The sequence below is a fragment of the Conger conger genome, chromosome 1 (assembly GCF_963514075.1).
Source record: "Conger conger chromosome 1, fConCon1.1, whole genome shotgun sequence".
Taxonomy (NCBI): domain Eukaryota; kingdom Metazoa; phylum Chordata; class Actinopteri; order Anguilliformes; family Congridae; genus Conger; species Conger conger.
The window spans coordinates 70,366,553-70,394,423 of NC_083760.1; the positions used below are offsets into that span (position 1 = coordinate 70,366,553).

A 27,871-nucleotide genomic window follows, 5' to 3' on the forward strand; every position below is an offset into this window, starting at 1 on the left:
TCTGAAACACATTCATAATGCACTGAACCCCCCCGCCCAACACACACAAGCATGTACTAAAAGAGACAGTAAAACATAAACAAAGTTAAAAAAAAAACCCACTATTTCTACATTGAACAATAAGGCCGAAGGGCACCAGATAAAGTCCTTCTCTAGACAGCACTTAAAATGTCAACAGCTGGAGCAAGCCTAATTTAGAGTTTTTCAAATGAAAAAATAAAAAAGAGGTATCATTGACCACACAAGATAAAAACCTTTGTTTGTATGTGCCATTTTCAGTAGCATAAAGTAGGATTTAGATACATCACCTTTCAGCTAAATTTGCAGTGATTCTTCTGATCATGCTGTTGTTTGCATAACTAACTTGTAAGTATCTCTTTCAAAGGCATACACATGAAATAAACTTCACAAGCTCTGTGGCCTTCACATTGTTCTCAGGAGTAAAGTGTCTGTAGAGCTACTCAATTCATTCTGCAACCCTGGTACTAACTTTAGAACTGCCTCACAGCAATCCTACTTCCTTCAAGTCGGGCACCTTATTAAACAAATACTTCCATTACCATTAACCAAACACTGTTTTTTTACTATGTTAAATCGGATGGATATTTCAGAATTGAAATGCATGACACTACATTGCAACCAATACTGAGAGATGCAGGTGGACATTGCAGACAATTTTTCTATGCCTCTATTTTTATTGTCTATGTAAAAAGTATATTAAAAGTAAATATATGTATCGTATGTCTGTAGTTGTCTAATATATTTCAAAACATTCAAAACAATGGCAAACACCAAAGATTAATTTACTGAATTATTTGAAGATGTGAATATGGATGTCTGATGTACTGTGTTGCAACACTATTGCATTTCCAATTACTTTTAGTGTGGACAAATTTTGCAGGAGTCTGGTATTCATTCGAGGAACATCATTAAAAGAAAAGTGATGTAGAGTCCCTAGGGGCAACCAGACCTTAAGAACGATATTTATTGTCCAGAGGAAAAGAGAAATGTCAGCAAGATAAACGAAATGCCAATCTTCAGAGGTACTTAAGACGCATACACGTCCTGAAATAACATGCACTAATACTAATGGGTCTGTACTTGCACCGCAGGCCTGAATGTGTTCAATCACTTTGCACACAGAAATAAAGTGCATCTACATTTAAAACGGCAATGCCCTCCCAACACAATCAGTTTTTCAATCACTATTGAGAAATATATCTGCTTTTAGGGATGCCATGCAGCCTCTCAAAACTCATTCAAAAGGACTGAAAAGATAAAAGGCCAGGATGAAATCAGTATTTGCCATTATTTTCGTCTTACAAATAAACACAGGTGTTAAGTCATATTCTTCAGAAAATGATGGAAAATGTCAAATGCTAAAATGTGAAAACGTATTTGTGGGGAAAATATGAAAACACTTGCGTTTCACTGTGAATAAAAGTTAGGAACATACTTGGATGGAATCCAGGGCACAATTTTGGTTTCATGTTCTCACAGCAACCCTACTTGCTTTCCTTCCCTGAATTATGAATGATTTACATGTTAAGCAAAAACAACAAGAATTTGCTAGCTTTGTGAATCATTCCACCTTGAACAAAGAAAAGCTTTTTGCCAGAATGTTACAGAAATGTTATGTTTCTATAGTTTGCATGTGTCTAGCAACTGCCTAATTTGTTCATACAAGTGAATCAACCAATACAACTTTTCCCCAAAGCAGAAGTACAGACCAAAGTGTTCAGATAACAAAAAATATGCCTAGATCCATGCAATCATCCATCCATCCATCCATCCATTATCTGAACCCGCTTATCCTGATCAGGGTTGCAGGGGGGCTGGAGCCTATCCCAGCATACACTGGGCGAAAGGCAGGAATACACCCTGGACAGGTCGCCAGTCCATCGCAGGGCACACACACCATTCACTCACACACTCATACCTACGGGCAATTTAGACTCTCCAATCAGCCTAACGTGTATGTCTTTGGACTGTGGGAGGAAACCGGAGTACCCGGAGAAAACCCACGCAGACACGGGGAGAACATGCAAACTCCGCACAGAGAGGCCCCGGCCGACGGGGATTCGAACCCAGGACCTCCTTGCTGTGAGGCCCATGCAATCATATTGTTCAATATTAGTAAGAGCATATAGTCCGGCAAACAGAAGGAAGAACAGGAAATAAAGGGACAGAGGCCTCTATTCCAACTCCACCACCTTAGAGCGGTACAAAAACACAATTATGTTAATACATTTTTAAATCAGTATTACAGCAAGACAAAGTACACAAAATGGAGAGCACAAGCTTCAGTTACTTAAACACAAAGCACAAACCAAACCTCCCTATTAAGCATGTGTCTCTTCGTGACAGGCTCATAACTTATGAGCCTTCGTTATGAGGAAATAACTCAATTCAAATTGGGTGGCTGCGATGTATAATAAAGCTGAGGGGGGGGGATAAGACCAGTAAAATGAAAAACTCACACCGTCAAGCATCACAATACAGCCCTTGTGCAGGTAGAAAATCATCAGCCATACAAAGCCCAACAATATTTGGAAAGAAAGTTTTTTTACAAGACAGCACATTGCCATTGTGGATATGGAGAATGTAGCTATATAATTCTAGCTTAGCGTTGCCTTTTTACGGAGTTGTGTTCAACTTTTAATTCAAATTAAGCACTTTCATTTTGAATCTCACAATGCGACAGTAACAATGGCTGTGTAAATGTTATGTTTAAAAAGCAATACAAATATGAGACACTAAAAGACGAAAAGACTCAAACAGTAGTAATTATTTTGTTGCGGTTCAAGTCTGGGTCATTGCCATTGTAAAAGAATATCTGGCTTTGTAGAACAAAGCGTATTTTCTTCCTGCATTTTGGCTCTTTTTTTCTGTGTAAAAATGCTGAATCCTGCATTAACACGACTACTGTGTCTGCCTTTCTATGAATTCATATTTAACTGACCATTTTTAAATAAAAGGTACCATGGCCTTATTCTAAATTATTCTAATTTAGTATTATTCTATATACAAAAGCTAGCAAAACGGATAATGAATGAATGGACAATCATGCCTTACATGATTATACTGTAAAGCTGTATATCTAAAGCTTTTATAATTGCTGCTCTCTTTTTCCTTCAATGTTTTGGGTGAATGATTGGTAGACATCTTTTTAGATCCAGTATTACTCCAATGCAGAGACAGAGTAACACATTCCATATGGTAGCCAACTCTCATCCCCATATACGAATCCCTGCTTTCGACCGGGGGTTCCCAACACGGCGCGTTCTGTACTGCAATTCCATCTCTAGATGTAACCCTCTCCACCCCCCCCCCCCATCTGAAGAAAGTGAAAAATACATAAGGATGGTGAACTGTGATGGTGCTTTCCTGACGGAAAAAAGCTATTCCAACAGTGAAAATATGTTACTACACATTATAGTTGCAGAAGCAACTATATTATAATTCAAGGTCAGATGATTTCAATTTCCGAGAGTTCTGCTGTATTTTAATGACCAACCAACAACCAGCAATTTACAAAGGCAGGCCAGCTAACTTACATGAGCACTTGGGCCAGCAGCCATAAGAATGCCATTGTGTCATGCCATTTAATCTTACCTTTAAAAATGCTGAAACAAAGGGATTTCTGCAAGAGGTGTTAACATGGTAACCTGAGTCTGAAGCAACAGAACAGTCTCACTCTGTTGACAGCAGCATATATTAATCTAGACATAGGTGGGGACATGATTTTGTTTTCAGCATAAAAAAGTCTATTTGTCTGAGGAAATATTCTGACAATAAGTTGTTAATAAATTACACAATAAATGCCTGTTCTCCAAGTGCATTGATAGGCTCTTGCACAAGACAGTGTTTGAGGTGACAGCAGCCAGTAAGATTCTAAATCTCATCCTTACACAACAGTTTCTTCACTTTGATGAATGTTCTGGTTTCACTTGCTAATTCAATTTTATTTACTACTCGCCAGAATGCATAATTTTAAAGATGATGTGTTCCAACTAGATGTACAACCTCCAATATTTACCCTGAGACCGAAGCCAATTTACTTAGAACTTTTGAGATTTAATTGGTATATAATTTACTTTTATTGGCAGAAATGTAGTGGTCGCATTACCTCTGAAAATGCATAAAATTAGGTCACATAAACTATACACTTGAGCAGGGGTGGGGGATTGGACTCCAGGTCCTTAAATAGTGTCTGACCCACATGTGGAATGAATTACGCCACAGAAACTACATGATCGAAAAATGCATTCACTAAAAAGACTGTAGCTTTCCTACATTAGGAAAAAATGAAACTGAAAATGTTTAATCAAACCGATGTACATATTTGTAATGAAAAAAACAGCAGGTTTGATATCGGAAGTGTGAATGCTGTTAGTAGTAAACGATTCACTGATGTCTTGCCATTTTGTTATCACAGGCATTATGTTATTAAATTATTAGCACTGTGAAGTTTGTACAGACATGCAATCTGAATGTTGGGGCATAGAAACCTACATGAAAAGACAAGATTAGTAATGAAAACAACTAATTGCACAGCCCACCCTTGGGTGCCCTCTGAAGAGTTTATATAAAATAACCCACCAAAAGTATGTGAAACCAAGAAAAGGAAATTCAGGCGTAGATTTAATGATTATTTGTACTTAACTTGACTGAAAATTAAGAGCACATGCCATTTTTCATAATAAACACAGTTTGGCAAGTTTGGTGATCAAAAAAAAGGAAACACTTGAATTTAATTGAAAGTCAAAGTCAAAGATGTTGATTGATTCCAGGCCTCAGAACGGCAATAAAGGAGAATTCAGTATTTCCTCTTGAATTTTTCCATTTTTTCCCTTTCTAACCTAGGCACAAATCACCCTCCACAGGACTGTGTCTCTGGCCCGGGATAACTAATTACTAATTACTGTAACTGTTACCGTCATTAACAGATTGAAACAATGAAAATAAATCATAAATATAAAGAAAATCTGTCAAACAGAACTGCTTTGATGGTGTGCATGTGTGCTCGTGTGTATGCATGTGCTTGTGTGTGTGTGTGTGTGTGTGAGTGTGTGTGTGTGTGTTTGCATCTGTACTGTTAAAAGACCAGAATTATGGCTCATTCAAAGAGTTTCCATTAGGTTTTGGGGCCTGTCCAATGCAAACACAAAAACACATTTGAATAAACATTTACAGTTGTTTACTAAATTCAGTCCAATATCCTAAAATTATATTATAACTGTTCACATTCTAAAAATGATTTTTTCTGGTGTAATTTTCAGCAAGTGATTCCCTTTAAACATACAATCTGTGAAAAAAGAACCAACCTAAATCACTTGCATATCAAATCAATGGGATTTTCTAAACCTATGATAACTTGCCTAGTAAGTAATTACAGTGTTTTCAATTCCAAATACACATAAATAATCATTTTGCACATAAGCAAACAAAACAATCTCCTGGGGATCCATTTCTGTCTAAAGCACAAAAAACCGAAAATACAGAACAGCCCGGTAACAACTGCCCTGCAACAGCAGCTGAACAGCAACCGCAAAAATAAATGAATGAATTCAATAATAAAACACAGTGCAGTGGGCATTGCTACAGTACCTCTGAATAATACATTTAAAGAAATCGACTTAAAGAAAAGATGCCTGAAGTTTTGGGTGATGAACTCTTGCCCACGGAATTGCATTGCAGGCTGTTAATCATTCTACACCTTCATCCTAGTGGTCGGTTCAATTGGCAGAATAAATAAACCTGCATTCAGCTGTATGCTGTAACCTGACCTCACCAGCCATCATTCAATGGAAGAATGTATTGATGTGACAGTTGAAGGCCAAGCACATGCAAGGATTTTGAAACGGGGAAAAAAAGGGCTAAAAACTGTTTTTCTAGCAATGGTTTCACAATAACAACCTATTGTCAGTCACAAGGTTAGTCTGATCTGGTTCTATAGCTGGTGATTACATATACTGTATCTGAACACGATCATCAGGCTCCTCCAGTGTGCACTGTAAGTGATATTAGTCAAACCGTACAGTACAGGATGATGAATTTCCCAATTTCTTCACAAATCTCATCTGAGAATACAAGCTTTAACACTGAAGAGCTCAGCAAACCACAGGGAGCCCTTTATAATTCATAATCCATATTCGGATTCAAGGCAGGATGTTAATTATTAATTGGGAGTTGCGGACTTCACTGACGTTGTATGCATAGGAGAATTGACTTGTTTAATTGCCAGATCATCAGGCAACCCTGAATCACCAAGCTGTGCCCTCTGAGCCAAAATGAACTGACAGCAGACACATTCAGTGCACCCTGTCTCTCAATAATATCGCTCCTCTTCTTTTCATGGGAGAAACCCAATGGCGTCTCGGAGAACTGTGGAGAGGCTCCTTTAGGAGCTCTGGAACTTCCAAAGCTCAATTCAGTCATGACGAGAGAGAGTGAGAGAGAGAGTGAGAGAGAAAGAGAGAGAGAGAGATTGTAATCTCTCCCAATTTTAGGCTGCGCTTCCCGCCCACAGCCCCGCCTCCCCGTGCACCCTGTCCTTAAATGACCACGTAGCACAAAGAGGGGGAAAAGTCAGGCAGAGCGTGGGGGAGGGAGACGGAGAGAGCGAGCGCAAGAACACAAGCACGAGAGGGAAAGGGGAAGACAAATATCTTCAAAGAACACGACTCGCTCCGCGCCGCTTGCTGAAATGGGCTTGTTTATTATTTCTAGAGCATCCGGAATGTGATTCTGCAGTAAGTGTCACAGAAGTGCTTGGACTTTGTCATATGAAGCAGATTAGCAGACAGCCAGAGCAATGTACTTCCAATTAACATAAAATTCCAGAGCACAATGTCACCAAAGGAAATTATCAGTTGTCACAAAGCAATTGCAGCTTTATTCATTAAAATGAGGCAATACTATGCAAACATTTCAGCGTTGCATACACAAAATATTAACATCCTTTTAACCGTGTAATCTCATTTGTTGGCCAGTTACCTTGCTGAACCTTACTAATCTTACTAATCACTCCTTAACACACACACTGGAGAGTCATATCCAGAAGGTCACATTGTATTGGAAAAACAAAAATGCTTTGGATGCTCTGTAATTGAAAAAATCGATACAATTCAGAAATGTTCACTGGTTATGTTTCTTTGTGGCAAATATAATCATTACCAGAGACATTACATTATGCAGAAGAGTGGATGTTTTTTTACTTCAACTGCATAAAATAGAACGTGATGTTCTAAACAATAGCGGCTAGAATAAAATGTCAACAAATATATATATATAGATTATATTTAATTCTAATGGAATTAGTTTATTTTGTCTGTCAATAACTATAGGTAATCACTTTGAGCAAAGCAGTCAAGGGAACAAATAGTTCATGTGTAAATGGAATCTATGTAAGTTGCCATGGATAAGATTATTTGTTAAGCAAATAAATACTAAGCAAATACACAATAACCATTTATACATATCCAAATATATGTTATTGCTTTCGTCCTCATTAAGGTTTTATGATGTGTATACAGTGTAGCTCAAAGGATGTATACCTGCTGTAACACTGCACAGAGGACAATAGCACTGCATTAGCACAGATTGTGAGGCAGTCTTTATTACCAGGGCTGAGTTCAAGGCTGACTCTGAGCCCGGAGCGTAACCATCCACACCCACATGTGGTGTCAAGGGAAAGACCAGGCCATGCCTTCAGGGCTATGCCTGTCCACGGAAGCACTCAGCCAAACCACACCGGATGGGTACAGCCGAGCTCAGCACACCATGGGTGGGACCAATGGGACTTGCCCAGGCTGCCTCTGTGATCCACACCAAAATCCAACTACATGATGCAAGAAGCTACTACTTCTGCTGTCCAGCAAGGGCCCAGACTCATTCTCCGTTCTGTCCGCAGAATCCCCTCATCTGCTCAAGCAGAAATTATAGCACCTTTTGCAGAAATGTATAACTCATAGCTTACGACAAAAACAAAAACGCAAAAACTTTCCAGTCATCCAAACACAAAGTTTGAGTACAATATATACTCACTGAGCACTTCATTAGGTAGACCTGTACACCAGCTTATTAATGCAAAGATTTCAGCCAATCATGTGGCAGCAACTAAATGCATAAAAGCATGCAGACATGGTCAAGAGGTTTAGCTGTTTTTCAGACCAAATGTCAGAACGGGGAAGAAATGTGATCTAAGTGACAGCTACGACACCCCACATAGCTCCTTGGGGGACTGTCTCCTGCTTTGTCTAATCAACTGTAATTCACTTTGGATAAAAGCGTCTGCTAAATGACATGTAATGTAATTGTAATTGTATGCAGAAGAACATCTCTGAACACACAACATGTCAAATCTCTAAGTGGATAATTTAAAGCAGCAGAAGACCAATTAGTCAAACAAATAAGTCAAATAAATACCTAATAAAGTGCTCACTGAGTGTACGTCAGTTAAATCATTGTGGGTATAGTTTTGACACATGTCACTAGCAAGTAGAAACTGTGAGTCATGCAGTTACCCCACCTATTATAAATGCACCAGCCACATATAACATGTATACTGCATGTACACAATGCACTTATTCTGCCTATAGTATACTCTTATCCATTTCATCCCAGACATTCACCACATATTAATGTTGCCATATGCGGTTAGTATAGACAAAATATAGACCATTTCTACAGGACAATTATCAGATGAAAAATGTCAATGGTAAGAAATGTTGGATTCACCAGCCTTTGACTCGTATTAAAACAAAGCTTTTTCCAGTCCATTTTCCGACATTTCAGTGATTTATGATTACTTACAGTGGTTCCACTGAATTACATCACAATCTCTGTGACATACAGTTGTGTTCAAATAAATAGCAGTGCGTTAAAAAAGGTGAATAAAGTGAAAATATTTTCATAGCTTTTAGTTCAATATTTCAAATGTAGTGGAAACCTTACACATTCAATTCCAAATCAAAGCATTAGCAAAAGTCCGCATTATTCTTTGACAGGAAGCAAAGAAAAGGAATACTTTTTTTACTCTTCAAACTGTATAATTTTCAAGATTTAACTTTAAATTACTGAACTAATATTTAGTTGCACAACCATTATTTTTGCTGCGCATCTGCGAGCCAACCAACTTCTGGCACCTAGAAACAGGAATTTCAGCCCAGGATGAACAGTTCCTGTGAATTTTTGGGTTTTGCTTCAGAAATTGCATTTTTAGTTGGTTTCTTGTTGAAACACCCATTTCAGGGGCATTTCCTCTTTGGCATATGGCAACATAATCTTTTCAAGTATTTTGATGTATTCAAACTGATCCATGATCGCTGGTATACGAACCCAACATGTTAGTATAAAAAACATCCCCATACCATGATTTTTGTGCCACTATGCTTCACTGTCTTCACAGTGTACTGTGGCTTGAATTCAGTACCCGGGAATCGTCTGACGTACTAGACCCGAAAAGAACAATTTTACTCTCATCAGTTCACAGAATGTTACGCCATTTCTATTTGGGCCAATCGATTTGTGTTCCTTGGCAAATTTTTACCAATTCTGCACATGCCTTTTACTTTGCAATTCAGAAGGAAATATATTGTATAACAATGTGTGAAACATTTGCTTCCCTTCTTCCTTAATAAAGGATAATTAATGACACCTGTTTTTCACATAATGAATGAATTCTCTAATTGAACTCCACACGCCCCTTTCAATGAATGAGTCAATTACTCAGAACCAGCAGCGTGCATGTCATGAAAGTTGGCTCTGTTGTTTTTCAATTACACCACTACATCTACAAGTAAAGTATTTGCCATGCAGAAATATCACTACTACTAATAACAGTGGTTCATCAGGTTACTGATGCTGTTCTGCTATTTTCTTGAACAATACTGTATATAAGCATGTCTACGAATAAATTCTTGTTATTTATTTTTAAAGAAATGCATAATTTGACATTGAAGTACTTACCTGAGGTCCTGCGTCACTCTGGCATCATGTCAATTTGCACTCTCAGTGCTGAAAACACCCTGTCACCACCCTCTTCCTCAGAAAACCCTAGAGCAAGAGGAAAGTAAAATAATGTAGACAGAGCCTTCACATTAAAGGGAACATCACAAGAAATTGAAGACACTTGAAACTATAGGTTTCTGTAGCAAGACAATGTTATGTGAAACGTTTTGATCAGACCTAAACTAAAATGTGCATTTAACATTAAAACTACGGCAGATATCATGGCCTGCACTTTTCAGTGCAGCATTTTTATTTGTGCATGAAATATGCATCGTGGATTTTTCCAGGATCCCTTATTTCTCGGACAGCATCTCTGGCCCGTAGCTGATGAAATAAAGACAGTAGAATACAGTGAACTTAGCGATGTTCCGTAGCAGCCAGATGCTGAATAAAACAGCCAAAAAGAACCATAAAACAGCCAAAAAGAACCAGAAAACAGCCAAGAAGAAACAGATAGTTCAACCCACTCCAATTTCTGAGCAACTGGAACAGACTAACATTTAAGGAGTTTTATTCAAGCATTTTAGTGCACCAATACCTCAAAAAAACAGGTCTAGCTATGTATTTCAAACATTTAAGAGCACACTGAAAGACAATAACTGCTGGGTCAGTTAGGAATATGCCGTTGTGTGGTAATCACAAATTCAAGCATGCGCACGTTATTTATATGTTTGGCTCTGTTCTTAAATAAAACAAATCAATGCAGCTCTGGGCCAGGCTCAGATTTGATATGGGCATGCCCGAGATGGACTAGCTGTAAATTTAATCCGTGAGCAAAACTCTCATCAGAAAGCCCTCTCAGTTCTGCTGCAGCTGTGCCAGCACAAGTGTAGGTCAGACAAGGATACTCACTCCGCCGCTGCTTTTATATTTCATGCACAAGGACACATTTTTAGGGACAAAAAAAAGCTTTTGGGACCGGCGTTAAAACGACAGAGATACAACACTGCCTGCTCGCCCGCCGTCGTTATCAAAAGCAAGCGGCAACCATTGTGAGACAGCACAGGAAGCCGGCTCAGTGAATTCTGAGGCAGGGAGGGCAATTCAGGACAGCAGAAGGGGGCTTAAGGATACTGCAGTCTGCAGTCTGCTGTTCCAACAAAAAAATTAATAAATAAATAAAAAAAGGAGAGGGGAAAAAATACATGACTTGGCTGGACATCTGCTTGATGCAGGGACCAGTGCCAGTATTGACCTTCTCATCGTATCGATATCATGGACTGCATAACCATCGAAGGATTTGGCATTTAAAACAGCCGGGCACATGAGGGCACATAAGGGAGTGACTCTTTTATTATCTTTGCTAGGGCTTCTGCAAGTCTGCGTTTTGCCACGTGCACAGCTTTTCAGAGGCTGTTTTAATGTGCAGGGGCAGGTGCTATATTTAAGTTTTCACACAATTCCCTGTGACTCTTCCTTTCCACAGCGACAGTATCAGCCTGTCTAATGTACTATTGCCTTTTTAAAAAACAAAAATACAATTTCAGATCAATTTCTCAATTTTTCTTTTCAAAAAAGGTACAACAATATTTGTATTAGTTTGAAAAATTGATTCAGTCAATCTTTGCAAATAGGAATAGTGATGGGTACAATTCTATGGTGCAGGACCCGTGTTTGAGAATGCAGATACTGCCCAATTCCTTGTTCACACACAAGCACAAAGCACATTGTTTGTTCACTGGCTGGCTGGAAAGTCCACCTACGGCCAAGTCTAAGCAAAGGCAACCAGATTCTCTGCCAAAACTGTAATGAAAACATCCCGATGCTGCAGCTGATCAAAATGTTAAATTTGGTCTCATCGGACCACTGCATCTTAGTTCAATCATAATTGAAATGACCAAATGAGAAAAGGAGAGACACCTTCATGCCCACATTGTAGTTGCCTCTACCACAAGGCTGAGGCCTCGCTGTTGGTAAATATCCAGCAAGACAATGACCCAAACCATACATCCATCCATCCATCCATTATCTTAACCCGCTTATCCTGAACAGGGTCGCAGGGGGGCTGGAGCCTATCCCAGCATACATTGGGCGAAAGGCAGGAATACACCCTGGACAGGTCGCCAGTCCATCACAGGGCACACACACCATTCACTCACACACTCACACACTCACACACTCATACCTACAGGCAATTTAGACTCTCCAATCAGCCTAACCTGCATGTCTTTGAACTGTGGGAGGAAACTGGAGTACCCGGAGGAAACCCACGCAGACACGGGGAGAACTTGCAAACTCCACACAGAGAGGCCCCGGCCGACGGGGATTCGAACCCAGGACCTCCTTGCTGTGAGGCGGCAGTGCTACCCACTGCACCATCTGAGCCAACTCCCAAACCATACAGTGCCTCAAAATTCACACAGAAATGGTTCAGTGACAACAAAACCAATGTTCTGCAATGGCTATCTCAGGTCCTGGACCTCAATCCAATCAAAAATCTATGGGCTGAACTGAACAGCAGTGGATAACCACAAACCAAGGAATGTGAAGGATCGTGCAACAATCTGCATAGAGCAATAGTAAAAAATCCTCCAAATTAATAATTTGTGTAGTCTGCACAGTAAACGGCATATCCATTCTTTGAACCTGGAGAGTGTTGGTCTTGATGAACACTGAAAATAGTTTTGTATTCACTATTGAAAGTAAATGGTCTGCATTTATACAGTGCCTTTATCCAAGTTGATGCTGTACAATTGATGCTTCTCATTCACCCATTCACACACACTCACACACCGCCGGCGATTGCCTGCCATGCAAGGCACCATTCAGTTTGTCAGGTCACACCCAGGGTTCGAACCGGCAACCCTCTGACTGCCAGACGATCGCTCTTACCTCATCTGCCAATGTCCTGAGCCAAAGTCACGCTTGAAGTATTCTTCAATTAGTTTGTTCAATTAGTTTTGGTCCCCTAAAATGGAGAAACTATGTATAAAAAGGGCTGTAATTACAGTACTACACAAACACCTGATATGGATGTAAATAGTCTGGTCTACGCCTCATATTCATTGTTTCATTTCTAATACAATGTGTTGGAGGGGCGGCCTGTAGCGTAGTGGTTAAGGTAAATGACTGGGACAGGCAAGGTTGGGGGTTCGAATCCCAGTGTAGCCACAATAAGATCCGCACAGCTGTTGGGCCCTTGAGCAAGGCCCTTAACCCTGCATTGCTACAGGGGAGGATTGTCTCCTGCTTAGTCTAATCAACTGTACGGTGCTCTGGATAAGAGCATCTGCCAAATGGCAATAATGTAATGTAATGTAATGAGTACAAAGTAAAAAAAAAGACTAATCACTGTCCAAATACTTATGGACTACACTGTATATTGCATGCTTTCTTTTCATTTGCTACATTTAGTATTCAGAAAGTCAAATTAAAAAGCCATGATTTAGTGCCTCATTTATTAAGACCTTTAAAAAAACCTTTTAACATGCAAGACTAATAATACAACCAATGACTGATGCAAAAAGGACCATGACCAATCATTCATCATGTAATTGGTTTCGCATGTGCTAAAAGGTTTTATGTATACTCAAGGTGTTATTAACACAGGTCATAGTGTACTATGAGATACCAGGATAGGCATTGCAGCTGTTTGGTCTATACTTGTTATGGTAAAGAAACACTGAGATAAACACACTAAACATATGGGGCTTCTGACATTTCAGTCTGAACACTGTTCCTGCAATCTGGGGAGCCAGTGGTTACTCTGTTGTAGATAAGACAGCAAGTGCAACATTGAGGCTAAATTTATTCTTCATGCGTGCAAATCCTACATCCAAACTGAAGAGCATGTCAGGTTTCCCCCCCTGAGTGTGCTCTAACAGCTGAGGTGTGAAAAGAATTCATAGCATACTTAGTGGAGACAGAAAATATCAAATCCCAAAACCACAATGTGGCTATCCATTATTTTTTCTAATCTTTCTTCACATGTTGCACAAAACATCCTAGCTGAAATATAATACAGCAGATTCTGTTCAAACTCAAAGTGTTATATAAAAACTGTTACAAGGAGAAAAAAATCCATCCTACCCTTCCCCCAGCCTCAAATGGCCCTGGGTGTTCACCACACAAGTTTCATGGGGAATCTAGCAAGCTGCCAACACGCAACTAGGTCAGCGATAGGCTGACAAAGATTTGTTTGCTCCAGCCTCGTCCACTGATTGGCCTGCCAGAGTGAACCCATTGCCAAAAGCTGGATCCTTTGCCAAAAGCTAGCAGAAACTTCAGCAAAGAAAACAGCTCAGTTACAACTATATGACAAACCTTTTTGTTTGTTGCTTCTCTCAAAAAATATACATATCCTTTAAACTGGGTTCAGCAGCCGACTCATGCTAGGCCACAAATGTACAAATGATTCATGTCACATTCATTTAAAACTACTTGCTGAATTCTTTAGATTATGGAGGGTTAAAACTTGGCATGGACAAAGTGTTCTCTCTCCCCCTCTGCGTATTCTGTCTGCCTCCAACTGCAGCCTTCAGACTTTCACAACATTTTTTCTCCACCTTCTTTTTTAAATTACTTAGCAGTTTAAAACTCCAAACACCATTTGGAATGTGTGTTTAGACAATGTCATCTGAGAAAAGAAATTGGCCAGCGGGGCTATTTCTGCTATTCTGCCAATGGTATAAACATAGGTTTTTGATACAAATAAATGAAAGCATTCCAGTACTGCTCCTCCAAATTATTATCAGTGACCAAACAAAAAAAAAAATGTATTCACATATATACAGTATATAGAAATAATAAAAATCAAAACATATACAATGTACAATAATATCACATGTCAAATTATTCTTGTGAATCAAATAAATGTACACACACTCAAATCTTCGAGGATCACAGATAGGGAAAAACATATTTTGTGGCTCTTCTGTGAGCTCCATGATGCAACATACAGTATGCTATTCATTTCAATGAACTTGAAATGAAATCAAACCAACAGTGAAATATATGGGTGCATATCCCTTACAGTAAATGCAATAAGTGCATCATGTCTATGACCCACTGACAACAGCAAATGCTTCAGTTGACCTTTGATTCAGAGGCTTAGGGGGTGTCTCATAATATTCATCTTTTGATCTCAATTCCAAAATGAAAGCTTATTGCAAGATTGCAAGAAGTTACTGTTCAAATGTAATGAAAGATTACCTTATCATATCATATTTTAAAATATATTAATATGATAAAAAAATAAAAACTATTCAGAAATGTTATGCATCAACCAGTTATTAAATTATTGACAGTTTGTTCCACTGAATAGTTTTTGCAATGTTCTCTCCACTGGCCGGCTCTGAAATGAGCATATTATAAATAAGTTACAATGGTACTTCTAGTAGTAGCTGAGTTAATATTATGTACACTAGTTTGACCTCAGGCCATTTAATCATTTGAAGTGCTTGTATTCCAGATCTGTGAGTTGAGGAAGCATAAGAATGATTAATCAATTTATTCTCTAAGATTTCATTATACAAGAACTGTATTTTACAGGCAAACCACGAAGAGTTTACACACTGTGTTTAAAACTTGATAACCACAGGCACCATTCCATGTCGAAATCACTGCCCACTTCATTTACAGGGGCTTTATCTGCTGTCTGTTTATCAGCTCATTCAATTGGATACCTGGGCATCTGCTCTGTTTTGAGTTAGACCTACTAAAATGGAACTCATACACTCTGTCAATCAGCAATTTGTCAAACTTGCCAAAACGTTTGGCTAGTAACTCTGATAGCCTGTAGCCTATTGTTTGAAGTCCACTGATGCTAGGATTGTCCCCTGATGTGTCTAATCAATTGTAAGTCCCTTTGGATAAAAGTGTCAGATAAATATCAAATTATTATTAATATTATTATTACCATTACAAATGACTGGATTGTCAGATTGTCATGAACATTTTATAGAAATAGTCTTTGTTAGCTTCATTCTGGATGAAGTTCAATCGGTTAAGTGAAATCCTGTAATTGTGAGCAGAGCTGTCTAAAACCTTAATGAGTCATAATTCATATAATAAAACAGTATTGAATTTATTGTTGACTAACAATATAGTGTTCAGACATATTATAATACAGTGCTTTTTCAGGACAAGACTGCATTTTGAATGAATTATGCCTTGAAATGTATTCCTTTTCACAAAAACATAAATTTCCTTTCCTGTTTTGTGTTGTTTAAAAACTGAACATCCATTTATATAATATCTGTTAGTGCGTCAATGTGATAAAACCACATTTTCCTTCCTTCCGAGAAGACACAGCATACTGTAAATTAAACTTTTTAAGTGCTTACTGAATAAAACGACTGCAGCAACAGACAAGAGAACAGTCAATAGAACAAATGATTATTTTGCTCAGATAACCTCACAATTATAGCCATGTGATATCTCAGATGTCAAACTTGAAAATGTTGTCAGCAAATGTAGCTCAGTTGCAGTGCAATCATATGACATATATCTGAGCCCCTGCTCTTACAACCACAAATAAGCACATTTCAAACCTGGACAGAAGTCTGTACCCATATTGTGTATGCAAGAGTGTACACACATAAAATTGGCTCAAACAAATACAAATGGTATTCAGAGCCAGAATTAAAACCGACCAACCGAATTTTGAGTGAAACTTCCAAACTGCACTCAAATCCATAAGTCCAAAGACGAAAAAGACACATAAAACATACAACATTGAGTTATCATACATGCGGTGACATTTGTACCACATGTAAAATGTCACCGCATTTTAGTGGTGTATAAATACACAAGTGCAAGACAACTGCAAAATGTTAATAACCAACAGAAATCTGTGGAAAACACAAAAATAATCGTTGTTAGTAGCTCAAAGTTTTAAATTAAATCCAAGATGCATCAGCTTGCAATCCCTTACAAATTAGATGGTATTTTCATAATCATTACAATAAAAATGATCTATAGCATGTTGCCTGGAAAGTGTGAAAATAATAAATAATAATTACTGGAAAAAACCTAAATAAATCCTGGAAATACTAACAGGCCATGCCTCCATTTTATCTGTGCTTTACATATCAGGTAAGTCTGCAGTATCAAACATGATTTAGCAGGAAAATACAGTCCAGTCAATCAAACAGCCAGGAACAGAGTTAATGACGTAAAAGCAGTAAAATCACATTGGCTAATTGTGCCAAAGTGTGTCAAGATTACAAATAAATACAGGTCTAATACTTAAATACTTAAATGTAAGGATTTGGACAGTGGTACAATTGCTGTTCTTTTGGCTGTGTACTGAGGTTAAAGTGCAGACTGTCACCTTTAATTTGAGTCCTTTAGGGTCTTTCTAACTTGATGGGTGCATTTGATTGCTTCCTTACTGGAGGGATAAGAGGGTTTTCAGTATCTAGTCTTGATTCTAGGCTTTTGATTGCCTTTGACAACATGAGGGCCAGAGTTGTGCCAATGATAGTTAAGGAAGCCATTATCAGGCTGAGAAAAAGTTTTTTGTTTTAATACTATATAATATTCTCTTTCATGGTTAAGACCCCTCTAAAAAAGTTAAGAGAGGATTTGGTGCTCCACTGAGAAACTAATTTGAACAAGCACAACAATGAACAGAAAATATACTTTCATAAGGTCTTAAGGTATGCGTACGTTTATGTGGTGCTCCAACATTTTTTTTTAAATGCCCTTTTCAGTATTTCAAAGTCAAAGATTCAGCCAACACCCTGATTAACCATTTCTGGTTTCAACATCCACCTCACTCACTTCCACTCCGCCTGTCTGACAGTTCACTGGACAAAGGCCATGGCTTCAGGGTTCAATTATCTATGAGACAAATATCACAACCCCCTGGAGGGGCTGGCAGTGATGTGGGATTAATAACTTTCACAAAATTTAAAGTACATATCAAAAAACATTCCATTCCTGTTGTTACTTGTTGGATGTTCACACCACAAAGAACAATTTATAATTTTCAATATACCTAACATAGTCTCTGGAAGCCCCAGTTTGAGCACACATTAGTCTCGTTTTCAGCATCACAGTTTCGTTAAGACATCCACGACAGGTCTGACATGATAAACAGGTGGTTTGGAGAAACAAAAGCAGAATTTGTCTCTTAGAGAGAGCGGAGAGGTCATAACAACCTTTGTTTCAGGAATGATTTGGGAGTAAATGCATGCAAAATGTACAGGAAGGCACTGAAAAAGGAGGAATATTTAACGGTTAAAAGTTAAAAAGGATCAGCTGTACACAAAAAAGGCAGCAGGTAGGTGCCAGTTTAACTCACCACCTGTCACCTTCTGTGTCTCTGTCCCACATTCTTGTCATTTCCTGATTTCCCTGTTTTATGTATTTTCTAGTTCCATGTTCTGTTTCATGTTTTCCTTGTCACGTGCTATGACTCTGTCTTAGTTCATTTCATTTTGTGGTCCTGTACCCTGCCAGTTCCTGATCTGTTCCTGTCATCTGCCTTCTCATCCTTCTGTTCCAGCCCTTCTGCCTGCCTTACACTTCTCCTGCCCTTCAGCCCTCCTGTTCTCCTGCTCCCCGTGGATTGACTACCTGGCTTCAACCTCCGCCTGACTTGCTACTTCGCCCTGTCTGAACTTCTGTACCCTGTTTGCTTGGACTCTGACCTATTGCTTGGATTTGACTTCAATTCTACTGCCTTACCTGTATTGCCCTGATTGCACCGAGATTGGTTCCAATCGGTTCACCTCCCCTACCAACCACCTGTGCATCCATAGCTATTAATAAAGCTATATGAGGTGCAACATGGCCAAAAGTCAAAAGGTAACCACATGCAAAACAAGCGATAATGATCTTAGCGTTTAGGGACTCAGCAACAACAAACTGAAGCTCATTGCCCTAAACATAAACAATACATTTACTTGGCCTAATCATTAAAGTAATTACTTGAATTATGGATTTATACCAGACTGTTATCTTTGTGCTGTAATACAATGATAAAAACAAGTGTAGTGTGTACAGCAAATTTAATTTTGTGTTCATTTATTTGGGTCACAATTTAAAATTACAACCTTAAAACAAGAGGGAATACTTCTGCACTGATTGCAACAAAATTAGCTATAATAGCACAAAGCACCTCATTTGTATTGATTATAGAACTATCTGGTGTCAAGTCTCAAAAAATAACACTGAAGTCATTATGTGGTTGCCAGATGCTAGCTACTTTAGATTATTTCACCAGAAACCTCGAAACCAGAAACAAATCTGTAATCACAAGTGAGAGTAGGCATACAGTAGAAATTATCCTTCTGGACAAGGTGAGCCCTGATACTCTACTCACCAATGACAATAAAAAGGTCACCAATGACATCACCTCTATCATTTAACATGGCTAGTAACTAAGTATATACACTACAAAATACATGTATCTGGATAGCAGCTGCAAGAGTCTCAAGCAAGCATCCTGCAGAGAACTTGCCACGAATGAAGCCACACTGACCAGAGAGAGGCCAGCAGGGGTCAAGTGGAGCAGAGTGGGCACTTCCAGCATTCCCTAAGTCTGAATACTGAGCATGCTGGCATCGAGTTTGCCGCCACTCACCAGTCTCAGGTCACAGAGCATTCACACTGTGCAGAGTGCTTTGTGCTAAGTCAAGTGTAATGAAGGTGGATTGCGTAACAGATATCTCCGCCCTCAAAGCAAGTGCATTCTTGGGCCCTGGGAGGAAGCCTTCCTGCACAGACTAATCAGCTGAGTGTCCTTATGTGAATAGCCCAAGGCTCTGCATAGCACTGAAAATCAAACAGACATCTATTTTTTTCTTCTTGCGGCACAACACAAGGTCCTGTGCAGACACTGTGCATCAGCTGCCAGCTCTTCATAGTTTAAACAGACAACTTTTTTCCATCCTGCACAGTGCATGGTAGCATGCTAGTGTGAATGTTAACCTACAGGAGAGACACTCGTTGCCCTTTACACTAACCCACTCCCCAGCCAGTCCATTCACACCAATGAGAGGATGACCTTGATGTGCTTCATCAAGTGATGTCAACAAATTACAAATTAGGCTGCATGAGGAATGTACAGAGACTTGTAGGTAAATGCAATGTAGGGGAATGCTTGAATTGGCTTCGGACTGAAGATACATAGCTCATGTTTCTGAAGTTTGAGCTTGGAGAAATTGCATGCAATACTATTCATCATTCTCATCCAGAATCAGAAAAACACTGATAAAATAAATGAGTCAACAAATTATTCTGAAGTTGCAGCATGAACAATGGGACATTTTGCTTTCTGTAAATTTGTTCAGTAAACAGTGGGTAGGACTGTCATCAGTGAATTCTGTCAATGGTACAAAGAAGTGCAACTACACAACCTTCAGAAACCAACAACTTCTTTTATTTGTACATAAAACCTTCCGTGAATTTGTTAAAAGTTTTCGATGGCCCTGAAAATATTTCCAACCCTAACACAAAGTGATGCAGGCAGTCCATAATGATTTCATCGGATCTCTTTTCAAATACCTGGTCATAATAACAACAGTGTAACAGACTAAATAATTTGCCTCAAGCAGGATCTGTCAATAACTTTTACAGTAATTATATATGTGTGATGGAACATGCTGGATGTGTCATTTGAAAACAAGTTCTCACTTTCACAAAGGAATGCGCATGATAAACAAAAGTGGAGTGCTCAGTCCCTTCGATCATTGAAAATAAAATCTAAGGCAGTACATTGAGAAGTACTCAAAGAGTACTATTTAAAGCAGGCAGTTTACAGATACAGATACTTCAATTTTGACTTCTGCTTCATGCAAACTAAATAAATAAACAAATAAATATTAAGACGATCAATGGGATGATAAGATGTTTGAAGACAAATACATTTGAAATGCGATGAACAACACAAATAATCTAAAATGACTAGTTGTACATTTTGAATAAGGAGGTCCCAGAAGTTACAGAAAGCAATATTGAGGTCAGGCCCAGTTTTGTGTAATGTGGGTGGTGAACACATTGCAATTGGCTGTAGGACAGCCATGTCACTCATGAGAAACAGCAAGAGGTTACATAATGTCCCACACACTCACTGTCTGGCACTCCATGGCAACAATCCTTAAAGCTGAAGTACAGAATACCACATTTCTAATAGGAAAGTTATTTATCGTTGTTCATAATGGCTAGTCTAGTAAAACACACAAACACACACAAGCAGAAGACAACAACTATACTATGCCTATACTATGTTATGTCTCCAGTTTTAGTCTTTCAAAACTGAAGGAACTAATCTCTAGGAGATTTTAAGCAGGTCATTAAATCATAATCACAGCTTTGAAGCAGTTGCATAGTAAATTAATGAAAAACTAAAATATAAGTGTCTTTATCACCTTCCTTGCTTGGGTGCTTTTGTAAAAGTGGGGAAACGCATTCAGATTTCAGCTAGTGTTTTGCTAATTTTGCAATAATCACACAAATTAAGTACACCAATAAAATAGGGAAATTTAAATCATTTAAAACAATTCAGAAATAAAAATCTAAGAATACAACATTGGGGAAGTAATGACAACATTGGGGACGTAATCAAAAAAGCGCACATTAATATTTGACAGTATTCTGAACATGATAAAACTGGTTACAACAACTCTATAGAACCAGCAATATGATCACAACCATTTAAACAACTATTAAATCCTATTCATATCGCATCCAAACCAAAAATTCCCAAATCTAAACCTGTCCCATCACTGCAACACCCTTAGCCCTATAGACTAGTATGTGCAACATCCAAAATATATGCTGCTTCAGTTATTGCGTCATCTGCACAGCCATTGTGATGACTGAACCCCTTACACAGCTGGCTCAGGCTCTCTAAGTCACTTTTCCTCACCGAGGCCTGCAGCCTCCCTCGCTGAGCAATTCTCCAGTCAGCGGTAGGCTTCCCTGTGGGGCTCACAGCATGTCAGGGACTTGATTCCAGGCTACGGGGTGCATAGCTGCACTATGCCAGGAGTGCTCTAGACAGACACACCATCCAAGAGCCCCGTTGAAAGATATTTGGTGTATTATTAGATCCCACGATTTGCTCAGTCAATGGATCACCATGAATGCAGGCTGGGAAATCGGCTATAGCAGCAGCTTCATGCCTGGCTATCACCAAATGCAGCCACGGGACACAATCAAATCCATCCTACGAGGAGTAGATCTGTTTTATGACATGCTTTGGTTTCTGCTGCATACGTTCAAAAAAAGGCAGCAGGAACGCACAGGAAGCAATGATATGCACCCTTTCCAAATGGTGCGGCATTACTGTGTGGCCTGTAGGAATTAAAATAGGTCTAGGTATGCTTTTATCAAGCACTATACAAGTGAGGTGAGAAAGACAAATCAAAGAAGCAATATGTGTTTGGGCAAAACATCCTCAGGAGCATTCAGAGCTTAATGCTGCTGCTTAACGGACTATAGAAGTAGAGTACATGATACTGTAAGCACCAGGAAAATACTTCCAGATACCATTCTTTAGGATAGGACTGCATTCTTTATTTGCTTTTTTATTATTATTGTTATTATTATTATTATTGTTAAAATTACAAAAGATAATTTTCCATCTACTGTTGCTGAATATTTAATTTATCTTCAAAACAATTCCACAACTAGCCGTCACAGACGTTATACACAAAATGTAAAAAATCATACTTAAGTCGGGAGAAACAAGTAAACAGATCCAGCAGACAATAAAGTGGGTGAACATATTTAAATCTAAAATTTAAAAAATTCAGAATTAATTCAAGCTCCCAAGCGAAATACATTTGTTTCAGGGAGATGAACGTAATCAGAGTGTGGCTACTGTCCAAAGAGTTGCCAAAAGTAACAATAACCATTATTCTGATCATTAAAGGCACAAACAATCGTCATTTGACAGCGTCAGAAGAAAAAAAAAAATGCCACAGGCACAGGACCAAACCAACTTAAAATGTAGCCGAAACCTTGCCAACACAAACAAACACGCAGCTCGTTAGATTTTGCGCAAGCATGTTTAAACAAGCCAGGTGTTGAAGCGCAAAAAAGCAATTCCCAGCTATCAAAATGCAGAATTATTATAACACATTGGTTGCTAAAAAGTTTCAAGGATTACTGTAATTATACAGTCCATGCGTCTGTCAATCCGAGACAATCATATCCCAGAGACGTCAAAAAATCCGTCTCCTTTGATTTCGTCAGCAAAATACGGCCGTGATTATAAATTATCACAGCCTAATCTGCTGAAATGTTTGCGGTTTTCAATGAAGAATAAAATAGACACCCTATATTTCAGGTGAAGGTAGGCTAACTTGCATGTCACACGCACAGTTATCGATAAACATACGGAACGTGCCCAGAAACTGGCTGCAGCAGCCTGGAGTGTTCCGCGGGTCGCAGTTGGGCAGACTACGAAGCTAAATAGAAGCGAAGTAGCATATCCTTTTAAGTCGACGTGTTTAGTCGTAATTCATAATAGCTAGAACAGTTGGCGTTGGAAAAAACGTTTCGAGCACATTGTGTACTTTCATACATTTCCGTCAAACAGCAGCAAGAGCAACTCGTTTATTTGACAAAACAGTTTAGTTTTTTTCTTGCCAGTAAGCTACTGTAATATAATAACGACAGTTAGTAACTGTCTACATGTTCACACCCACCAGGAAAGCTCCTTCCTTTAAAAGTACCTATGAAAATACTAGTACAAGAGTACGACTGTTTGACCTGAAATACCCTCTTGAAGAATCTCCGATTTCCCAGAATTCAGATGCATTGCTTTTAGAGAATTTTTTTATCTACGGCAACCCCAGGCGGACAACATAATCCGTCTAATTTTCACATTTCACTTTATAAAACGAGTATAAAGGCCTGTGCACTTGTTTTTGGTTTCCACGAAGTTAATAACTGCGTAGTTGTATTTCAGTTCTCAATCATTAGTGTCGTCTGAATTCCTTAAATTCTGCAACAATGGCATAGGTTGCGTAAAAGTCACAATAATTCCCCTAGCAGCAAAAATGCAATATGTTGTTGGTCGTTTAAAAATACGGCGTTCTGTTCAGACTCTTTCATAATATTGGACTTTGTGAAGACAAGATTTCACAATTTTCTACTCAATCGACTCGTTCTTTCAAGCACTGTCGCTATAGAAGTAGGCTACCACATACATTCGGGGATACAAGCGCGGTGTGTAGCATAATGCATCAAAATATGATAGCCACAAGCAAATTAAATACGTGATTTTTTAACTGTGACAGCCACCGTTCTAAAAGAACGCAATATTTTAAAGTCAAAAGCAATTAGCAAGCTGCAGTTAAGCTAAAGCCGCGTCCGAATCGAAAGTAAAGCTATCTTCTTGCAATTATCTACGAGTTGAATACATGAAACCTAATAATCGTGCAAGACAATCAGAATGGCAAGTAGCATAATAAGAACAAGCGCACGCAGTCGCAATGGAAAGTTCCAACTGAGTAATGTTTCTGGATGATTCTACTTCGGCCTTTACATATTTAATTTGGAGTTGCTTTAGTTGCAAGTAAGCTCACGGAAATGACTCACGGTGAATCATGCACAACTACTTTTGCCTGCTGTACAATGCATAATGGAACAGAAAGTTGTCAATTTAGCTTGTAAATAACTATGCATAGCCTACCCGTCACCAACATTGTACGTAGACACCCCGTTTAGCTCCACTTTTGCCCATACTGTCCTACCAAATAGCAGTTGAAGAATAACTTACAATGTCAAATGTCCGTTCAAAACGCTTGCAGAAAGTATACCCAACAATAAATATGGTAAGCTTTTCATGATGAGAAATCCAGATGTGAAACTGTTGATCCAGAAAATGTCGGTCGACGCGCCTTATCTGAAAGAACGTCACTTTTTCTGATAACTATTTCCACCCCCTTACATACAAGGTTGTTGATGTTTTAAAATCGAAAACGCTAATCATATCCACGCAAATCGAACGGGGTGGAATTCTAGCCTATGACGAACTGATAATAGCTAATATTCAGCAGAATCACAGTGGCATGTTTACTCTGTCCTTTTACCTGTGTGTGGTGGGTACGACGGTGCTGAACGGATGCAGTGAGTGCCCTGAAATGACCCAGCCAGGCGAAAAAGTCTGGATTAAAAAAAACTTCGGGAGTAGCATAATATCCGTGTAGCACGCAGTTTGATCGAGCTGCAGGGTTTCGGTCAGGAACCAAAGCCTCGCCCTTGTCTAGCTGCTCCTGTTTAAAGCGTGTATGTCATAAGTTTCTTAGCAAATGGGGACGAAATGCTTGCCTGTAACGTGAGATACGGACGGTAAGGGAGAAGAGCACCTAGGGCCGCCAGAAACAGGAAAGCCCACTGGATCAGATCATTTCAAATATATTTTACGCTAGTGTTGGGAAGGCTAGCCTACAAATCTACCTTCCAAACACCAATTGATGAACATTGGTAATGCAATTGAATAAGCAACAATTGTCCAATATGAGAAAATAATTGAATAATTGAAAATATACAGTCCCCTTCAAAAGTATTGGAACAGCAATGTAAATTCCTTTGTTTTTTTTTGCTGTACACTGAAGACAATTGAGTTCAAGGTAAAAAAAAAAAAAAAAAATACATGAGAACACAGATCCATTATCTATATTTTTTAGTAAATAAAAAAAACTTCAAACATATCACCTTTTGTATCAGACCACACAGTTTATTTGTGAGCAAATGTATTGGAACATGACTGACCGGTGTTTCTTTTTGCCCAGATGTGTCCTGTTAGATTGAAATATTCTGAATGTCTACTCTTGGTTTTAGCCTTGGATTTTGACTGAAGACTGCATTTGTGTTAGAAAAGATAAACTAACATCAACCAGAGAGCTGATTTTGGGAGAAAAGCAAGCCATTTTTGAACATTTTGAAGCTTAGAAAAGAGGGGAAATTGACCAGAGGCATTGCACAAGCATTGCACAAGCTTGTACACCAACTTGGAATGTCCTGAAAAAGAAAAAGAAATGCTGGCATACTGAGCAACAGACATTGAATGGGTCAACCAAAGTATTGTTTGCAAAGTAGTACAGAGATGAGCCACAAAAGTTCTGGAACAGTTTTATGGACTGATAAGACCAAGATTAACCTCTACTGAAGTGATGGAAAGGCTAAAGTGTGGAGAAAGAAGGGTTCTGTACATGATCCAAAACATACAGGCTAGGCTCATCTGTGAAGCATGGTGGAGGAAGTGTCATGGCTTGGGCTTGCATGGCTGCTTCTGGAGTGGACTCACTAATCCTTATTGATGATGTAACTCATGATGGTAGCAGCAGGATGAATTCTGAAGTCTACAAAAACATTCTGTCTGCCAGCTTGAGGAGAAACTAATTTGGAGGAACTTCATCATGCAGCAAGACAATGGCCCAAAACACTGCTAACACAATATACATCATTAGGGAGAAAATGTGGAAGTTTTTGGACTGACCTGAGACGGGTGCGTGGGGGTTGGACCCAAAATGCACGACTCAGAAACAATAGTAATATAAAGACCCCTCAGGGCTTTATTCGGGACGAATCCCAGGAGAGTAGTCAACACAAGCAAAGTCCATACACGTAGACCCAGCCAAACAAAAAGTAAACAAACAAAAAGCACGGTGCCGAGGGAAGAGGCAAACTCGTAGTCGGTAGACGTGCAGGGAGGTCCGGTAGCAGGAGAGCTGTCAGCGGGGCAGATGAACAGACAGACGGACGGCAGGCAGAGGCGTAGTCGTGGACGAAGCGGGAGTCGAAACCATGAAACAATCAGCGAAGCAAAAGTACAAAAACGGTAGGCAAGGACGAAGTCAAAAAACAAACGATGGTCACAAAACAGAAATCAATAAACAATGGTCGGTAAACAGGCGTGGATCGTAACGTGTAATCAAACAGTAAATAATGCTCAAGAGTTGCGTGGTAAACAGAGGCAGACAATTTCGCAGTGAACAGTTGCGCGACTGGGCTATAAATGCATGTGTAGACAGGTGTAGACAATTAGTTAGAGAGTAGCAAGGAAATGGAAAACAGGTGCGATGGATGACAAGTTTAACAAGGAGATTAGTAATCGTTAGTAATAAACCTATCCTGCCCTAGCATTAGTAAATTAGTAAATTAGTAAATGACATGCACGAGAAACGTAAGGTAACATGAACACATGATTAGTTTGTTAGTCTCTACCCAATCCTGATCTAGCGTTAGTAGTTTTAGTAAATAGACAAATAGAAACAATTAGGAAGTGAATGACAGAAGGAGAGAGAGAGAAAAGGCGGAACGCAAGGTCTGCGGAAAAACATGTAAAAGTGTATGCATAAACCGTGACCAGTTAACGTAACAATAAACATAAATTAAAACATGACACAACGCGAAACTAAGACGATAACCACTAAACATGACCAGGAATATAATCGTACGAAAACATAACTAGACATGACAAGAAAATAAATCGTAACGAAACATAACTAAACATGACAAGAAAATAAATCGTAACGAAACATAACTAAACAACATGACGAACCTAGACTAACATAATACATGAAGACACTACGTGACTAAGACAACATGAATAAACATGAAACATGGCGAGACAGACCTGAAACGTGACATGACCAAGTCAATCACCAGACTTTAACTCCATTGAACATGCATTTCACATCCCGAAGAGGAGATTGAAGGGAAAAACCCCCCTAAACAAACAGCAATTGAAAGAGGCTGCAGTATAAGCCTGGAAAAGCATCGCAAAACAAGAATGCACCAGTTTGGTGATGTCATTGAGTTGTAGGCTTGATGTTCTTAGTAGTTTAACACATCTAGGTGTAAATACTAGAAAATAAAAGATGAAATTCTGGACTCTTGTCTCGTGTTCATCTTTTTATCTCAATGCCAAATGTATTCAGTGTATTGCAAA

The 27,871-nt window shown here is 38.9% G+C and overlaps 1 protein-coding gene across 5 annotated transcripts in view; it reads right to left on the minus strand.

Moving 5' to 3' along the window:
- Positions 1-25,249, minus strand: part of LOC133121467 (thyroid hormone receptor beta-like) — a 46,163-nt gene extending 20,914 nt beyond the window's left edge. For 2 of the 5 annotated variants that reach the window (XM_061230669.1, XM_061230641.1), the window contains exons 1-2: positions 25,008-25,235; positions 9,973-10,059 (exon numbers count right to left, since the gene is read on the minus strand). The gene's annotated coding sequence lies outside the window, so the exon portion shown is untranslated. The other 3 variants (XM_061230660.1, XM_061230651.1, XM_061230677.1) reach the window with 3 other exon arrangements.
- Between the last annotated feature and the right edge of the window lie 2,622 nt (positions 25,250-27,871).